The sequence below is a fragment of the Erpetoichthys calabaricus genome, chromosome 7 (assembly GCF_900747795.2).
Source record: "Erpetoichthys calabaricus chromosome 7, fErpCal1.3, whole genome shotgun sequence".
Lineage (NCBI taxonomy): Eukaryota > Metazoa > Chordata > Cladistia > Polypteriformes > Polypteridae > Erpetoichthys > Erpetoichthys calabaricus.
Window position 1 is genome coordinate 180,616,424 of NC_041400.2, and position 17,101 is coordinate 180,633,524.

At 44.5% G+C, this 17,101-nt stretch overlaps 1 protein-coding gene across 4 annotated transcripts in view; it reads right to left on the bottom strand.

Annotated features, from left to right (window-relative positions):
• Positions 1-16,809, bottom strand: part of LOC114655172 (leucine-rich repeat-containing protein 72) — a 40,953-nt gene extending 24,144 nt beyond the window's left edge. The window contains exon 1 of one of the 4 annotated variants that reach the window (XM_051929944.1): positions 16,660-16,809. The gene's annotated coding sequence lies outside the window, so the exon portion shown is untranslated. Of the gene's footprint in view, positions 1-9,753; positions 9,883-16,633 lie in introns of those variants that run through there. The other 3 variants (XM_051929942.1, XM_051929943.1, XM_028806026.1) reach the window with 3 other exon arrangements.
• Between the last annotated feature and the right edge of the window lie 292 nt (positions 16,810-17,101).

The following is a 17,101-nucleotide window of genomic DNA, read 5'->3' on the forward strand; positions in this document are numbered from 1 at the left end:
GGATAGAGGGGTACTTTTATTCGATTGGCTGTCCAACTGCTGTCTTAACTGTGGAATGGCCAATAGGGGGAAGTAGCTTGATTGCTGAGGTCCCCAGGACTCTGAACAAATCCAAATCATATTATGTGATATCATCTACTGTTAAATTCTGTTCTCTACTTGTAATATTTTGATTTTACTATTGTATTGATGATTATTCGCATTCTGTTCTGTGTATTGCATTGTATTCCCCTTCTTTTTGACACCCACTGCACACCCTGCCTACCTGGAAAGCCTCTTGGAACTGCCTTTCCCAAGGTTTCTTCAATTTTTTCCCTACTAGGGTTTTTTTTTTTTGGGTGTTATTCCTCGTCTTCTTAGAGAGTCAAGGCTGGGGGAGCTGTCAAGAGGCAGGGTCTGTTAAAGCCCATTGCGGCACTTCTTGTGTGATTCTGGGCTATACAAAAATAAATTATATTAATGTCTCTCTTCTGTTGCCATTTTGTGTTATGTCTGGGCTCTCCCAGTGTGAGCATTTTTGTTGATTGGCTGCTTTGTCCTTTCTACGTTGAGTCAAACAGAAGCAGGCGACATGTGACATCATCTCGTGTGACATCATCAGGTCATACCTGTAAAATCTGGCGTTATGCACTTCCTGTTTGTTCCTTGCATTTATATGTCTTTTTCAATCCTTGGTTTTGAAATTCTCACTCTGCTTTTTGACTGTAATTAACATTTAAAGATCTGGTTCTACTTCCTTTTTTACTTTAAAGGTGTGTTCACATATAACGCGCAAAGTAAACATCATGACAGCCCATGTCAGTCTGTCAGTCCGCATGAAACAACTCTGGCCACTGCAGACCAGTTCTGTTGAGATGTGGCACATTTTTTTCTTCCAAGAAATTTGTTGAGACTGTTCAATGTTAGTTCAGATATCTCAAACAGAGTGCACTGTACGCTGTGTTCACATTTCAAAATTTCCCATTGGAAAGCGTTGGTGGATTTGCTTACTCGTCCATCTTAAATCGCAGAAACGTTCTGTGTGACTTCAACAACGAATGAGTTTACTGTTTCAGTTTAACTGAGATGGTGCTGTGGCGCCTGACAGAGCGGAGCAGCCGCTTCCCAATTTGAGGAGGTCAGCAGGAAGACATCCCAATCCGTAACATCTGCGAAAATCTACATATCAACAGCGGATGAGACTGCGAGAATAGAGGTCTTCCTGGTTGGGGAGGAATAGTGTGTAGCGGTCCGGTGCTGCTAAGATTCACACCGTCAAGAAGACGGTGATTTATTTATTTTTATGGTGGAGATTCCAGGGACACAACCAGCCTTGGCCCGACCCACATGCACTCACAAACAGAGACAAAAACAAAGCAAACCGGTAATCAAACAGCAAATAAAGAATGTAATGAAAACAACAATACCAACCCTGTTCCCCTTACCTCGATATTACATTAAATACACAAAGCACAAACAAAACACAGACAGCAAAGTCCATGAAAAATGGCAACAGATGAAATGAAATGATGAAAATAGATAGTCAGTCCAGAGATCTGCACGTTGAATGGTAGTTCCTGAAACGGTGAAGATGGGTTGGCAGGTTCAGGAGCGCTCTTTTCCTTGCAGGATGGCCATTAATCCATTTACAGTCCTCGTGTACACAGGCAGACGGCAGACAATCCAGACCCTAACTACGAAACAATCCAGGACAAAACCATTAAGTACAGGTGACCCAACAGAAGGCAGACAGACAGGAACTTGGAACACAGATTACAAAAAAAAAACACCTCCCTCCTTTTGGTCACCGGCTCCCTTTTTAAAAGCCACGCTGACCACCTTTGACCCCAACAGCCTCTGCACCCTTGACAGAAAACCAATCAGAGCCACTGCAGGGACTGCTAGGAGTTGCAGTTTTAACTTTCAATAGCACCGTTACAAGTGGAACTGCGATTCTCTTTTGTCCAAGTACTTTGTCACACACCTGCGCATGGGAGGCAGCTAAAGGGCTTGAGTAAGTGCAATTCCGAATCAGACCAGGATGTGACAGAGTGCACAGACTCTTTTTCTCCCTTTTCTGCAGACCATTCATGGGAGATTCCACCTGGCTCTCACTTCCGGGCTTGACCCTATTGTTGAAGACCCTCATGAGCCCGACCCCTTTGACCTCACTTCCTGTCTTCCCCTTTAAAAGCCTTCACCTTTTCCCTATTCCCTCAGTTCTGTTTTGGACTCTGTTTTGTGCGCAGCAGTGCTATCACTAATCGTCAGTTTGCAGCCAGGAAACCAAATATACGGGTGGCTGCCCCAAACCTTGCTATGGCTCTTTGTGGAGTTTGCGACAGTGGCGTAGCCGACGGGATGGAAAGGTCCCAAATGAGATGGGGACAGGACCTGCAATGTACCCAGGTGAGAGCGAACTGGGGCCGAGTTTTCAGGTGGGGAGGGTGTCCCGTGGTTCGGAGAGGCCCGGTATGAGCTCTGCTCCCGGCACGCTTCAGTAGGCAACCTAGGCAGGCCAGGGCGTGTGCTCACAGAATTGGGCTGCTCCAGAGGGGGGAGGCAAAAGGGGCTTATTATGCTCTCTTGGAGGAGAGTGCCTGCCTCCCTGTAAAGCCAAAGCACTGATTTCCACCTAGGGGTGCCCCAGACTGGCAGGTGACTAGAGTGAGAAACTGGATGTTCAACCCAGAGCGGCCGACTCCTCAACAAGCATGAATCTTATGGGCAAGGGTAGGGCAGTGGCTATAGCTACAGAAGAACAAGCCCTACTAAGTAATAGAGCAGGTGGCCTGCTACCTGCTCCTAAAAGCACTACCCAGTGGCTTCACCCAGCCGGTCTGGGGTAAACACTTTAGATAGATAGATAGATAGTTAAAGATTAAGACTAGTATAACCTGTGTCCACGGAGAAATCCGATGGTACAGGTCCGCCACTTGTGTCATCAGTTATGGAGGATCGGTACGGAAATTAACCATGGCCGTCCTCCCGAATCCACCACATCCGGTGATACTGGGGCGGGACTGGTCTAAAATAAAAAGCGGTGAGACACATATTACTCCTGGGTTTAACTTAGACCTAGTTGTAGATGGGGATGAGCCGTCTCAAGCTGCCTCCATGCCGTGTAACCAGCCGTCGGAGAGAGACAAAGCGGCCTCCCTGAGTGATGTGGCAACTCCCAGACCGCCGCGTGCTAATATGTCATCCACCAGCGCCGAGATGGAACGGGAGGAAACCACGCCCCTTGAGGTAGGCCCGGACCCTCTCTCCCTTTTGCAGTTTCAATTTAGAGAAATGCCGGCTTCTTTTAAAAGAGAGCAGTGGAATGACGATTCCCTTAAGTTTACCAAAAATGCAGTGGTCCTAGTCAACGGCCAGCGCACTCACCAGTCGCTGCCACAGGGTCCTCACTTTGTGTTAGAAAATGACCTTCTGTATCACGTAGCAGAGTATGACAGGCAGGAGAGGAGGCAACTGCTAATCCCGCGGACCTTCCGGAGGCAGGTCTGTGAGTTAGATGGCTATTTGGGCATCGAGAAAACCCTGAAGCGGATCAAGCTCTGCTTTTATTGGCCGGGAATCAATGAGGAGGTTCGTCGCTTTTGCACTTCATGCCCGGAGTGTCAATTGCGACAAATTCCTAGGAAGGACTGTGCTCCTCTCGTTCCTATCCCTCTAATTGATGTTCCCTTTCACAGAATTGGGGTCGATTTAGTCGGCCCTCAGCCCGAGGACACAAGTACATGTTAGTCCTCGTGGATTATGCTACCAAATACCCCAAAGCTGTTCCGTTGTGCTCAGCCACTTCTAAAGCCATCGCACAGGAATTAGTAGGGGTCTTTGCGTGTGTTGGCATCCCTAAGGAAGTCCTGATGGACCAAGGGACATCTTTTACCTCGGAGACGTTCAAGGAGACTGCCAAGTTACTTAAAATAAAGCATCTAAAGACTGCAGTATATCATCCTCAAACCGACGGTTTGGTAGAGAGATTCAATCAGACTCTCAAACAAATGCTTCGTAAGGTGGTCAACAAGGATGGAAGGAACTGGGATCAGCTCCTCCTCCTCGTCATTTTTGCCTATCGGGAAGTCCCACAAGCCTCCACGGGGTTCTCCCCTTTTGAATTATTATATGGGCGACATCCCGGGGCATATTAGATATCTTAAAAGAAGGATGGTAAGAAGAGGCTCTTTCCTCTACAAATATATTGGAATATATCGCACAATTATGCAATAGATTTGCTAAAATTCGGCCCCTCCTTAAAAGTCACATGGAAGAGGCACAAGCAGCACAAGTCCAAAATTATGACTGTGGCACGTCTCTCTGGGAGTTCTGCCCGGGAGATCACGTCATGGTCCTAGTACCTACCTCCCACTCTAAGTTACTTGCCCATTGGCAAGGTCCCTACGAAGTTAAGGAGCGGAAAGGACTCGTCGACTATTTGGTGAGTCAACCCAATCGTCGGCCGAGGGAGCGGGTTTATCATGTAAATCTGCTGAAACCATGGAAGGACAGGGATCCCGATCCCTCCTCCGGTCAGCCCCGCTCACTCTTTGCTCACACGACTAGCCTTAACTTCAGTGTGGAAATAAGTCCCAGACAGCGACGGGAGATGGAAAGTTATCCTGTCCATCCTGGAGGTAGTGAGTGAAAACCCCGGAAGGACATCTCTGATTGAGCACAACATTGTGACAGAGCCCGAGGTTATAGTCCGAGAACGTCTGTATTGTCTTCCTGAGGCAAAAAGAGCTGAAGTGGAGCTTAAGATCAAGCACATGCTGGAACTAGGAGTATTCAAGGAAAGTCATAGTCCCTGGTCCAGTCCCATTGTATTGGTTGCTAAGTCTGACGGGAGTTGGAGGTTTTGCAACGACTTCTGTCGACGTAATCATGTCTCCCAATTTGATGCTTATCCAATGCCACGAGTGGACGACCTCCTCGAGAGGCTTGGACAAGCTCAATATGTGACCATGCTGGACATGACAAAGGGTACTGGTAGGTTCCTTTAACAGACTCTGTGAAGGTTAAGACCACGTTTAGCACCCCTAGCGGACACTGGCGGTATCGTGTCCTACCATTTGGGTTACACTGGGCTCCGGCAACCTTCCAGCGTCTAGTGGACAAAGTGCTCCGGCCTCATAACTCATACAGTGCTGCCTACCTGGATGATGTGGTCATCTATTCCAGCATATGGATGGAACACCTACAGCAGGTAAAAGCGGTATTGCGGACACTTGGTTAGTCTGGGCTTGTTTGTTTGGATTGAGCGAAGCCAAGTATTTAGGCTATCTGGTGGGTCGGGGTACCATGAAGCCACAGTGATCCAAAGTTGATGCCATTTTGAAATGGCCCTGTCCACAAACCAAGCAGCAGGTCCAAGTCTTTCTCGGGTTAGCGGGGTACTACCACCGGTTTGTGCCCCGGTTCTCAGAGAGAGCGGCACCCTTGACTGATTTGACAAAGAAGAGGGCCCAAACATTGTGGTATGGACTGAATAGACAGGCGCTGCATTTAGTGGCTTGAAGCAGGCCCTTACGTCTGTACCTATTTTGAAAGCACCTAACTTTTCTTTACCTTTCATTCTCCAGACAGACGCTTCGGACACAGGCCTGGGGCCGTGCTGAGCCAAAGCGTCAATGGTGTGGAACACCCCATCATGTTCCTGAGCCGGAAACTGTTGGACCAGGAGACCAGGTATGTGGCAGTGGAGAGGGAGGCTTTGGCGATTAAATGGGCAATTACTCAGCTGAGGTATTACCTGTTGGGCCGGGAATTCACCCTTGTCTCGGACCATGCACCTTTACAGTGCATGGCCCTGCACAAGGAGTCAAATCCGCGGGTCACCCGGTGGTTTCTTGACCTCCAGCCATACAAATTCATCGTTGGGGCACTCTTCACGCCAACACCGATGCTCTTTCTCGGGTTCACGACTTCTCGGTTAGGGTCGCCCAATCCCGATGGGTCCGGGCTGTGGGTGGGGTTTGGGGTGCCTTGTCACACGTGTGCATGGGAGGCACCTAAAGGGCTTGAGTAAGGGCAATTCCGAATCAGACCAGGATGTGACAGAGTGTACTGACTCTTTTTCTCCCTTTCCTGCAGACCATTCACGGGAGATTCCAACTGGCCCTCTTGATGTCACTTCCGGGTCTGAGTCTATGGAAGAAGACCTTGCCAGCTCTGACCCCTGTATTTCACGTCCGTGCTCGAGCCTATGGTTGAAAACCCCTTTGACCTCACTTCCTGTCTTCCCTTTAAAAGCCTTCACCTTTTCCTTATTCCCTCAGTTCTGTTTTGGACTCTGTTTTGTGCACAGCAGTGCTATCACTAATCGTCAATTTGCAGCCAGGAAACCAAATATACGGGTGACTACCCCAAACCTTGCTATGGCTCTTTATGGAGTTTGTGACAACCTCTAATGGGGTCTTCATAGAGGAAGTGACATGATCATTGGGATAATGATCAATTAAAGTGGGCAAGAATGGAGGATGGATTAAATATGGAGGGATGGCCAAAATAGTAACACGTGGTTTGTGAATACAATGGGTGTTGTGTCTTTAGGAGGCTAATTCACCCACCTTTATAAATTGGCCTAGAAACGGTCTCAAGCCAGGTGTGCGAGGAGATTGCAGTGAGGAAGCAAGAACTATGTGCCTCCAATGTTCACTTTTACATGGCAGGTTTTAATTGTTTATGGGGATTATAAGTATTTTTGTATATATGCATGTATGTCATTTAATTAATTGTAAGTTTTGTTTGGTCACGTTTTTCTTCATTCTTTTCACGATATTGTTAGATTGATTTGCCATGTGTTACTATTGCACCTTTTGTTTATAGATTTTTCTTTTTCATTTTATTATCATTTCAATAGCTCTTGGGAAGTTTGAGGGGTTTTATTGCACATTGCGAAGTTTATTTGTATTCGTGTTTATTTGGAAGCCTTGATGAGTCATATTGTATTTATTTATCTGTTGTATGTAATTTTGTTTATATGATTCCATAAAGGCAGGTGTCTTTATTTATTGTATTAAATGCCAGACTTGTGCTACACAGAGATCAGTTGCTTGAACTTGTAGATTTTGTGGATTTTTACTTGTCTGACAGTTGCAAGTGAGTTGAATGCGCGCAGAATGCACCGGTGCACAAACAGCTCACACTGAGCCACCGTCTCCTGCTGCTTTAGGTAAGTTAACTAATAAAGAACACAAAAAGTCGCGTATCTGGAAAAAAATGGAAGGGGAAAGCAATGGTCTAAGCATATTTAAGACTGAATTGATTCAACTTTTTTCTGCAGATTATTGGTATAAAGAACTGACTCAATCGGCCTGTAGCTAAATGGTGTTTCAACTCATTAGTAATACTGGAAAGGCGTAGCTGCCCTGACTGATATAAACATTCACATATTTACAAGCTGATTATGATTTATAATGGGTAAATTACATAGAAATGTGTGTATGGCAGGTTTTCTTGGAATGCACAAATCCACACAATGTTTATATTTACTAAATGAGGCTCCTTGGCACTGTCTGCATGAAGTCTACAAACCTGACCTCACGTTCTTCTGGGTTTTCTCTTGTTGCTCCCATTTCACTGCTGATCCCAAAGATGTGATTTTAGGTTGATCTGTTCCTCCAGGTTGGCCCTGGGGTGAGTATAAATATCTATTAGGTTAAATTCTAGTCTTGTAGCTAATGCCGATAGGTTTTCAATAACCTTGTAATGGAAAGAAACAAAGAATGAAGAGATCCAAATCAGATGGACATCTTTACAGACATCTTCAACATTTCCAAGGAGAAGGTAGCCATCCTCAAGTGCTTCAAAACCACCACCACCATCCCCCTCATACCTGTGCTGAAGATGTCCATGACTATCACCCCCTATCACTCACACCGGCCATCATGAAGTGCTTTGAGAGGCGTTAGGCCACTTGAAAACTGGACTTCTCATATCACATGTCCCTCTCCAGTTCCCTATTCTGTTCCTTCGAGGATGCCATATCATCTACTCTTCATCTGGACAGAAGAGACCCTTCTGCTAGAATGTTCAGTTCAGCAGACAGCACCATCATCCCTCGGGACCCCATATGGCAGCTGAACCTGCTAGGCCAGGGGTCCTCAGTCACAGTCCTGGAGGGGAGCAGTGGCTGCAGGTTTTTGTTGTAACCCAGCTGCTTAATTAGAAAGCAGTTCTTGCCAATAATTTAATTTCATGGCTTGTTAGTGTTTTAACTCTGCTGTGTCAGGTAATTCTCATATCCTAGATTTTCTTCCCCATTCTAAGGATATCATCCAAATGATTTGAAGGCTGAAACAGAGGAGTAATTCTCAGTCCTTCACTTGTTTCTCTTCACTTTCCTTCCAAGTATTTAATTAAACCCAATAGTGCATGATAAATACACACACCGGTGTAAGTGGTAACAAGTCAAATCGAGAAATGCTGGTCTCTTTTGTCATTTGCATGTGATTGCTAATTAGGAGCAATTCAAAAACCAAGAATACAGCTTTTTAAGACTAAAATAAGCAATAAGGGGTGAAAATCTTAACGAGCGAGACAACTAAAATGAAGCAGAAGTGTCACTTGAGCAATAAATGCTTCTTATTAAGCAACTGGGTTGGAGCAAAAACCTGCAGCCACTGCGGCCCTCCAGGACCGTGATTGAGGACCCCTGTGCTAGGCCAGTGGCTTTCAAGTTCAGCTCTGGGGAATCCACAATGACTGCAGGTTTTCTTCCTAACCGACTTCTGTTTTGAAATGAACTCTTACCTTATTTAGGCAATTGCTGTGTTTTGTTGTCAACCCAGAAATGACAAAACTGCTTTTGCTAGATATTTATCAGCATGCGACAAGCATTTACGTATGTTACATTTAGTGTTTTTTTTTTCTTAATCTTAGTTTTTTATATTTTAATCACTATCATTTTAACTTGTGTGTAAGTTGTTATTGACGTATGCCACTGAAGTAGCTCCAGCATATCAGAAAGTTGCTGGCATGGTATCTACCCAGTTTGTGCCTTGGAGAAAAGTCCTCTATGTCTTTAAAGAAGGCAGGCACGGAGTCCAGATGGGAATGCAGTATGCAACTCTTTATTAGACAGCAATGTAACAAAGAGGCTTGTCCATGCTGCAAGTGCTTAAACTAGGAAGTGCGTCGGTTTATTTTACATTTCTTATCATCAATGGAAATTACTCTTCTCATTTTAGTTCTTCCCACCATCACCTAATGCCCAGCACTTGGCCTTATGCCCATTATCTGACAGAAACTTGCCAACACTACTCCTTACCCTGTGCAAGCCACTGAGACTTGCTTATCGATCAGTTCCCACTGCTAAGTTGGAATCAGGAGGACCCCCACATAAGAGACTGGACCGCTCACGTGAATGGCTTCTTACTACAAACATCCCTCCGGGCTACAGGAGTAGGCGGCTGCATTTAGTAAGACAACAGCGCTGGCTTTTCTTATCGTTCACTCTTGGCTTGTCATCCCCTCGTGCTGCTGTCCGAGTAGGCAGACAGAGCAAATGGCCTTGAGCTGATAAGCATAGGCAGTTTTCTTAGCTGCTTGGAAGAAATAGACGTAAGCTTTTAATAATTAAGTTCTCTACGACTTACGGCTAGCTAATATAACACATTTAGCTTTAACTTGATTGAAAGTATTGATACAGGAACGTATTAATACATACGAACCTTCAAGTTAGGAACTTTCAAAGATGCGAACGTGCATGTCCAATAAATTAGAAAATTTTTAAATAAGTAAAACATGAAAAGAAAAGGACCGTACCTTGAAATTTCGAGGCTGCGCGTAAGTCAGTTCGCATGTCTGCCGCTAGGCGGAGTGCAAACCCCACACTACAGTATTATTGCTTACATTCTCAGACACGAGCGTGCTTCTTCTACATGTACTAGTGGTGGCGCTTCTGGCCGGATCTCTGTTTACGTTAACGCGCTTTATTATTTCACAAACCCAAACACAACGGAATTAAAGCGGGGATGCACTGCTAAGAAGCGCCAGGCGATAACGACGGAAGCAAAAGTGAAAATAACTGAGAGAGTATAGTGAGGCGAAAAGGTGGTCGATGTCGCTCGTTAGTATAACATGAGCCGTTAAACCATCGGCACGATTCTAAAGAATAAGGAGAAGATCAGGGTGGAGTGCCCTCTCAGGGTTGGTAGTGAGATCCTGCCCCAAGTGGAGGAGTTCAAGTATCTCGGGGTCTTGTTCACGAGTGAGGGAAGAATGGAGCGTGAGATCGACAGGCGGATCGGTGCGGCATCCGCAGTAATGCGGGCTCTGCATCGGTCTGTCGTGGTGAAAAAGGAGCTGAGCCTCAAGGCGAAGCTCTCAATTTACCAGTCGATCTATGTTCCTACCCTCACCTATGGTCATGAACTATGGGTAGTGACCGAAAGAACGAGATCGCGAATACAAGCGGCTGAAATGAGTTTCCTCCGCAGGGTGTCTGGGCTTTCCCTTAAAGATAGGGTGAGAAGCTCAGTCATCCGGGAGGGGCTCGGAGTAGAGCCGCTGCTCCTCCGCATCGAGAGGAGTCAGATGAGGTGGCTCGGGCATCTGATCAGGATGCCTCCTGGACGCCTCCCTGGTGAGGTGTTCCGGGCACGTCTAACCGGGAAGAGGCCCCGGGGAAGACCCAGGACACGCTGGAGGGACTATGTCTCTCGACTGGCCTGGGAACGCCTTGGGATTCTCCCGGAAGAGCTAGAAGAAGTGGCCGGGGAGAGGGAAGTCTGGGCATCTCTGCTCAAGCTGCTGCCCCCGCGACCCAACCTCGGATAAGCGGGAGACAATGGATGGATGGATGGAAAGAAGAAGGCGAGTCCAGATTTCTAAAAAAAAAAAAGGGAGCCGTCACTTCAGTACTCTCAGGAACCCCAGCATGCACGCAGTGACGCTGTCGTCATCTTGTAGTCGCTCCCTTCTCACATTAAAGGAGTTGACAGACTTCATGCACAAGTGAGAAAACAGCAAGTGAACACACAGCCAAGTCAGCGGAGGGTTTAAAATGTTCTCCGCTTCAACCAGCGGGTGACAGACGTGTTACGCGGCGAACCTCTGATCTTACAGTTGCACCTGCGGCGGACAAGCAACCCCTGCCCATGTTAGCTGAGTTAGGGTGTAGAGCGCAGTTGGGGGGTTGTCGGGGTCTCAAATCTCACAGTAAAAGTAGGTACTGGTGTGTTATAACCCCGCCACTCAACCCAGATAGGTGCGAATTCCTGTGGAGGGCTAAGCTCAACGGGGATGACCCTTTCGATGTTATACTTAACGAGCTTAGAAACTTCGCGACAGAAGTAATATTTCAAAAGTACTGTAATTAAAATCAAAATTGACTTATTATTGTGAAAATATGATCCGCTGTGGCAACTCCTAACCGTATAGCCGAAAGAAGAAGATTGTTTTTTATTTTGTAAATAAACGAATGTAAAAAAAATATATTTTTCTCTTGTCTTTGACTATGTTGGGATTATAACACACGAGTACCAATATTAACTTTTAAAAGCTACTTGTATGCACAGCACAGATAACACGTTTCCGATAAGAGATACGTAGGCTCGTTCGCTAGCGGTAAGCAAGTCTACTATATCGAGATGAGAAACAAGGGGAATGAAAATGACTTTCAGTTGTTTGTTGTTAAAAAGCGCACGAAATCTATAACAAAAATTACAAATATTAACTCTTAAAAGCACGTTCTTATGTACAAGATGTACATGTAGCCTACATGTTCTTTATTGGAGTTCTATAGGGATCGCGTGCCTAGGCTGCTTCGCAAGACTTGCGAACGTACTTTCGGAACGGAACTCGTTCGTATGTATGGGACTTACTGGATATTTTTATAAACTGAAATAATTAAATAAATAAATAAAAGTGGCCTGTTCATTTCTCTTAAGGTTAAAGTATGAACAGTTGTGTTTTAAGAAAACGGGCTTTTCAGCTCTCTCAGAATACACCGGGTCTTTGACTTGTCACCCTCTCCCTGACGTTTTAAAATTAGCAGCAAGAAAGAAGGACAGGTCGCCTGTGAAAAATATACTGTACGTTTTTAGTAATATTAAGACTAATGTTGAAAGCACATTGATCTATAAACATACATTTTCTATACTTTGTGTTAGTTTTTATTATTTAGAATAAAATTATGGGAGCAAATGGCACAGAAAAGGGTGAATTAATTATAAACATGACTCCTAGTAGTTTATTTACATGGAGTACGTTTGTTATTGTTGTGGCGGTCACACGGACTCTAAGGTTCACACCTTCTGGAGACAGTGATTTGTTCATTTTATTGTGGGAACATCCCTAGCCTTGATCTGGCACACAAACACTCACACACAGAGTCTATTAACAAACAGACAGGTGATTGCGATCCTCCTTGTGTCTTTTAGGTTCCTTTTTTAAGGGCCTGTCTACTCAGTTGTCTTCCCGGTGGCCTCTGTGCCCTCTGAAGCTGTTCAATAACGTTATACGGCCGGGACCGCTGGGAGATGTAGGACATTTTAGTAGCACAGCTACACTGTAGTTTTTATTATTAGCTATTGTTATTATTTATTAATTATTAGCTGTCTCCCACGGCTTTGCCAGCGTAGTAGTGAAACCGGACAAACTTTAAAAATCAATAAAAAAGCAAACTATGCGACTCTTCAATTCCACCAGAGGGGGTAAACGTTGAACATTATTCAAGTTATTGTCTGTTTTTTTTATCTGCATTTTTTTTTTTTATTTTTTTTTTTTTTATTACTCTTTAATTTAATATTTTTGCTGCTGGAATATGTGAATTTCCCCTGGGATTAATAAAGTATCTATCTATCTATCTATCTATCTATCTATCTATCTATCTATCTATCTATCTATCTATCTATCTATCTATCTATCTATCTATCTAAACAGAGGCGAGGTTAGCTCCAAAAAGTGGCGAGAGGTAGATCAACATGAATGGAGGCTGACGCATGAGTGAGGAGGGCCCCGCCTGCCTCCCCACTCCTGACGTCATGCTTCCCCCTCCCTTCTGCCACGGATTAGTGCAAATATATCACTCCTGCAAGTGAACTATGATTCTTAGCGTGATGAGAGAAGTCTCAAAATAAACTGGAATGTTCAAGCAAATTCCAGAAAAAATCTGATCTAAATCCGTTAAGTAGTTCTCTTGTTCGCTAGCTAAGTGGTTGTAAGATATGCCCTGAGGATGACGTGTGAGTGAGTGAGGGCCCCACTCCTCTCCCCTCGGCCCACTGCCTGTCTCTCGGATTCGCTCAAATAAACTGGTACTGCAAGTGAACTATGATTCTTAGCGTGATGACAGAAGTCGCAAAATTACCCGGAATGCTGAAGCAAATGATAGAAAAAATCTGACCTAAATATGTTAAGTAGTTCTCTCGGGCAAAGAAGACAGACAGACAGACAGACGTTGAATTTTATATATACAGTATAGAGATTACATTCTATCTTCTTAAATGCTATCTCTGCTTTTCCTATTTTATTTATGTATCTATTATCTATTTATTATATAGTATGATACTTTGCTTGTCTTGCTCTTGTTTAAGTGTATGTTGCACCACAGTTCTCTTATTTATCGGCAACGTTATCACTCTTTAATTTAATATTGTTCTTTATCAGTATGCTGCTGCTGGAGTATGTGAATTTCCCCTTGGGATTAATAAAGTATCTATCTATCTATCTATCTATCTATCTATCTATCTATCTATCTATCTATCTATCTATCTAGTACCACTGTATGCTGCAATATGGTGTATGGATGGTGTGACAATAAAGCATACCTGGCTTGACTTGAGGGATGAGGTCAGCAAACTGTCAGAATGGCGCTTCATTAACAACGTTTCACTCAACATCTCCAAAACATAGGAGCTGCAGAAGGCAGGAAGAGGAACCTGCTCTTCAATACATTAGAGGAGATACAGTGGAGAGAGTGCCCAGCTTTAAATGACCTCACGTTGGTCTGTTCACACAACTTCTCTTGTGAAGAAGGCACAGAAGTGGCTCTACTTCTTAAGCATGCTGAGGAAGACTAGCCTGTCCAAGCAGATGTTGTCCTTCTGTTGTCACTCGGCAGAAAGCATACTCATCTGTGGCGGCCTGGTATGGTATGCTGGCTGCTCCGTGGCTGATAAAAGACACAAAATCAGCACAAAAAAATGTACCCAACAGCCAGTTACCTCCACTAGAGGACACACATACAAAACTTGATGTTCACAAAGGGAGCCACCTCACTCAGGCCACCACCCTTTCACTCTGCTGTCTTTTGGAAGGTGTTTATAGTTCTATTAAGACGGACACTTCCCGACTACTGAAACACTTCTACCTGAGCACTATTAGAGGACTAAATTTGGTTCTATAGCTGCTTACTACATCTAAGTGTTTTGATCTTATGGCTTTCACTGTCACCCGTGGCACCAATGGGACAAAAGTGCAGCTCATTGTAATCACCATACAATGGAAGTATTGGACTATTTACTATTCGTATGTTTCCACCTTCATTGTTTTACTGGGTGTGTCATTTGCAGAGCAGATGTTGAACCTGTTGAACATTCTCTTTTTATTATATTGTATGTACTATTCAGAGCACACACCAATATTTCATTGCACATCTGTGCAATGGCAATGAAAGGCATTGTGTTCTGTCATATTCTATTGACGTAGTCAATTGTTAAACTGTTCTAGTAATTTTTTGGCACTGCTGATGTGACACAGAAAACTTTTTTACTACCAATGATTGCAATGCACTAATTAGTGTTAGGAAGGGCACATGCCATTCTTGGTGTAAAATGCCACAGGGACATACAGGTCCCCAAACCTGAACACAGACAGGCACAGAGACACACAAGTGTCTTCCCCGTTCCCCATAAGTATAACACAGTCCCACAATTCTGCTCCAGCCCTTTTCTCTCTCTCTTTCTCTCACTTTCTTTCTTCTCTCCGTCTCCTCTGCCACCTCCACTCCTCTCCACACAAATTTTGTCCTCCACCTCCCGACTCTGGTTTCTTGAATGGAGAGAGGCGGCCTCCTTTATAGGGCACCCAGATCCTTTTCTGGCAGCACAATCGGGTGTGGCAGAAGTGCTGCAGTCCAGGGTTCCGGAACTGTCCAGGCGCCTCCTGGCAGCGGCCACGGGCCCCAGCAGGGTTGACCTTCCAAGCTCCAAGCCCATGGCTACCACCACGGGAGTTGCCTTTTCGTGTTCCCGGGGGAGGTATTGCCGTTAACCTGTCCTCTCCCCTGGTCCTGCTCCTACCACTTCAGGAGCGCCCTAGCCAGGCAAGGGCCCCAGCCATTCGCCACAATGGGAAAGGTGCTATATAAATAAAATGTATTATTATTCAGTCAGAGGGCACAGAAATGAGGAAATTTAACTGCCATTCACTCTATCTGCAGATCTCCATTTTTATTTTGTGCTTTTCGTGATTAGTGCGGCCCCAAAGCAGGTGACAGACACATCAGAGGGTGAGTCAAAATTATGTTAACATTAATGGTACTGCTATGTATGTACTTATATACAATTTTTGTGGACATATGAAGTATGTTTTGTGAAAAAATTGTTTCTGCTATTCACATATTAACAACATTTTGACTCATCCTGTACTACGGAGGCCATTTACTGACACATTTTTGTGATCGTTTTCTAGTTATTTCTCCTACCATTCCTAACTTTATGATTATTAGCCAACCCTTCTGTTTTCTTATTTGTTTTAATAAACATGGACTCCTCGTGTTAGATTAATTGATGATTCTGAGTTTGCCTTGTGTGAATGTGTCCTGAAATGGCTTTGCACCCCTGCCTTCTTCCAGGATTGACTTTCACAGTGTCACTCACCTACGCATGGGAGACAGCTAGAGGGACCAAGCAAAGATAATTCCATACCAGGCCAGGGGGCGTCGGGGTACACTAATCTTTCCTCTAATATTCCTACAGATCAAATATGGGAAATTCTGCCTGAGTCCGGCTGCATGACCTCACTTCCAGTTCCGGCCCCCAGATGACGTCACTTCCGCCAACCTACTATAAAAGCAAGACAACCTCCACATGTATTCAGTTCTGTTTTGGACTCGGACCTGTTCACAACTTTGCTTGTATTTGCCCTTTTGCCATCAGGGATTAAGCCTCAAACCTTTTTCTGTGCATCAAGGCTGATTATTTTCACAACAACTAACCCCTGAAATTCATTAGCGGGTTCAAGGAGGAATGAAATGGGTGAATTTCAGTATTAGACAAAAATACACATACATCTATCTAACCATCTCTGTTTTCAATTCTGGTACCTCTCTGTGCAGCATTCAGCACAAGGCAGGGCTGGACACAGGGTAAATCACAGGGCATATCTACACAAATCCTCACAGACAGCAGGTTTAGAGTCTCCAAATATCCCAATCTGCGTAAATTTAGGATGTGAAGTAAACCTGCCAAATTCAGGAGGTGACTAGGTCAGGATTTGAACCCAAACCTGTGAGACAGCTACAGTGTCCTTTGTACCATCGAAAACATTCACAATCAGGCACTTGTGACAACTCAAACATGAGAAACACTCTTGATACAGAAATAAGGTTGACGCAGACTTCAAGAAGAAAACTAGACATGAAAATCAGAAAAAAGAACAACATACAACATCTTTACAACCGGCCGTGTAAAGCTGTTACCTTTATCTGTGCTGGTTCTGACCCACCTGAGGAGATTTTGTTTGTCCCAAAAGCCATCATTTTTCCCCCCAACTGTGTTCCTTCTGAATATTCCCAGGGTTCTGCCAGAAGGAACAAATGCAAAGGTATTTTATGGTCCGATTGAGTGAGTGTCACAAGAAAAAGGCATGATCGTCCTAATAAGATTTGAGTCTAACCCTTCACGTGACACACCAGGCCTCAGATTAACCATAGGCTTTTTTTTTCTGTCTTCTTGAAATGCTCACATTACATTTACAATATGGATTGTGTGATGTCCCACGGGGTTCTTAGACTATAAAAAAAATTAGAAAATACAAGATACTGACTCATTTTCTCTAAGTTCCTCCGGTTATTTTATTTCTAAATTCTGTACTTGCAATCATTATCCTCCATTCTTTGTTCCATTTCCTGAGACCCCTGTGTTTACTGAGCTTGTTTTGCTAGTGG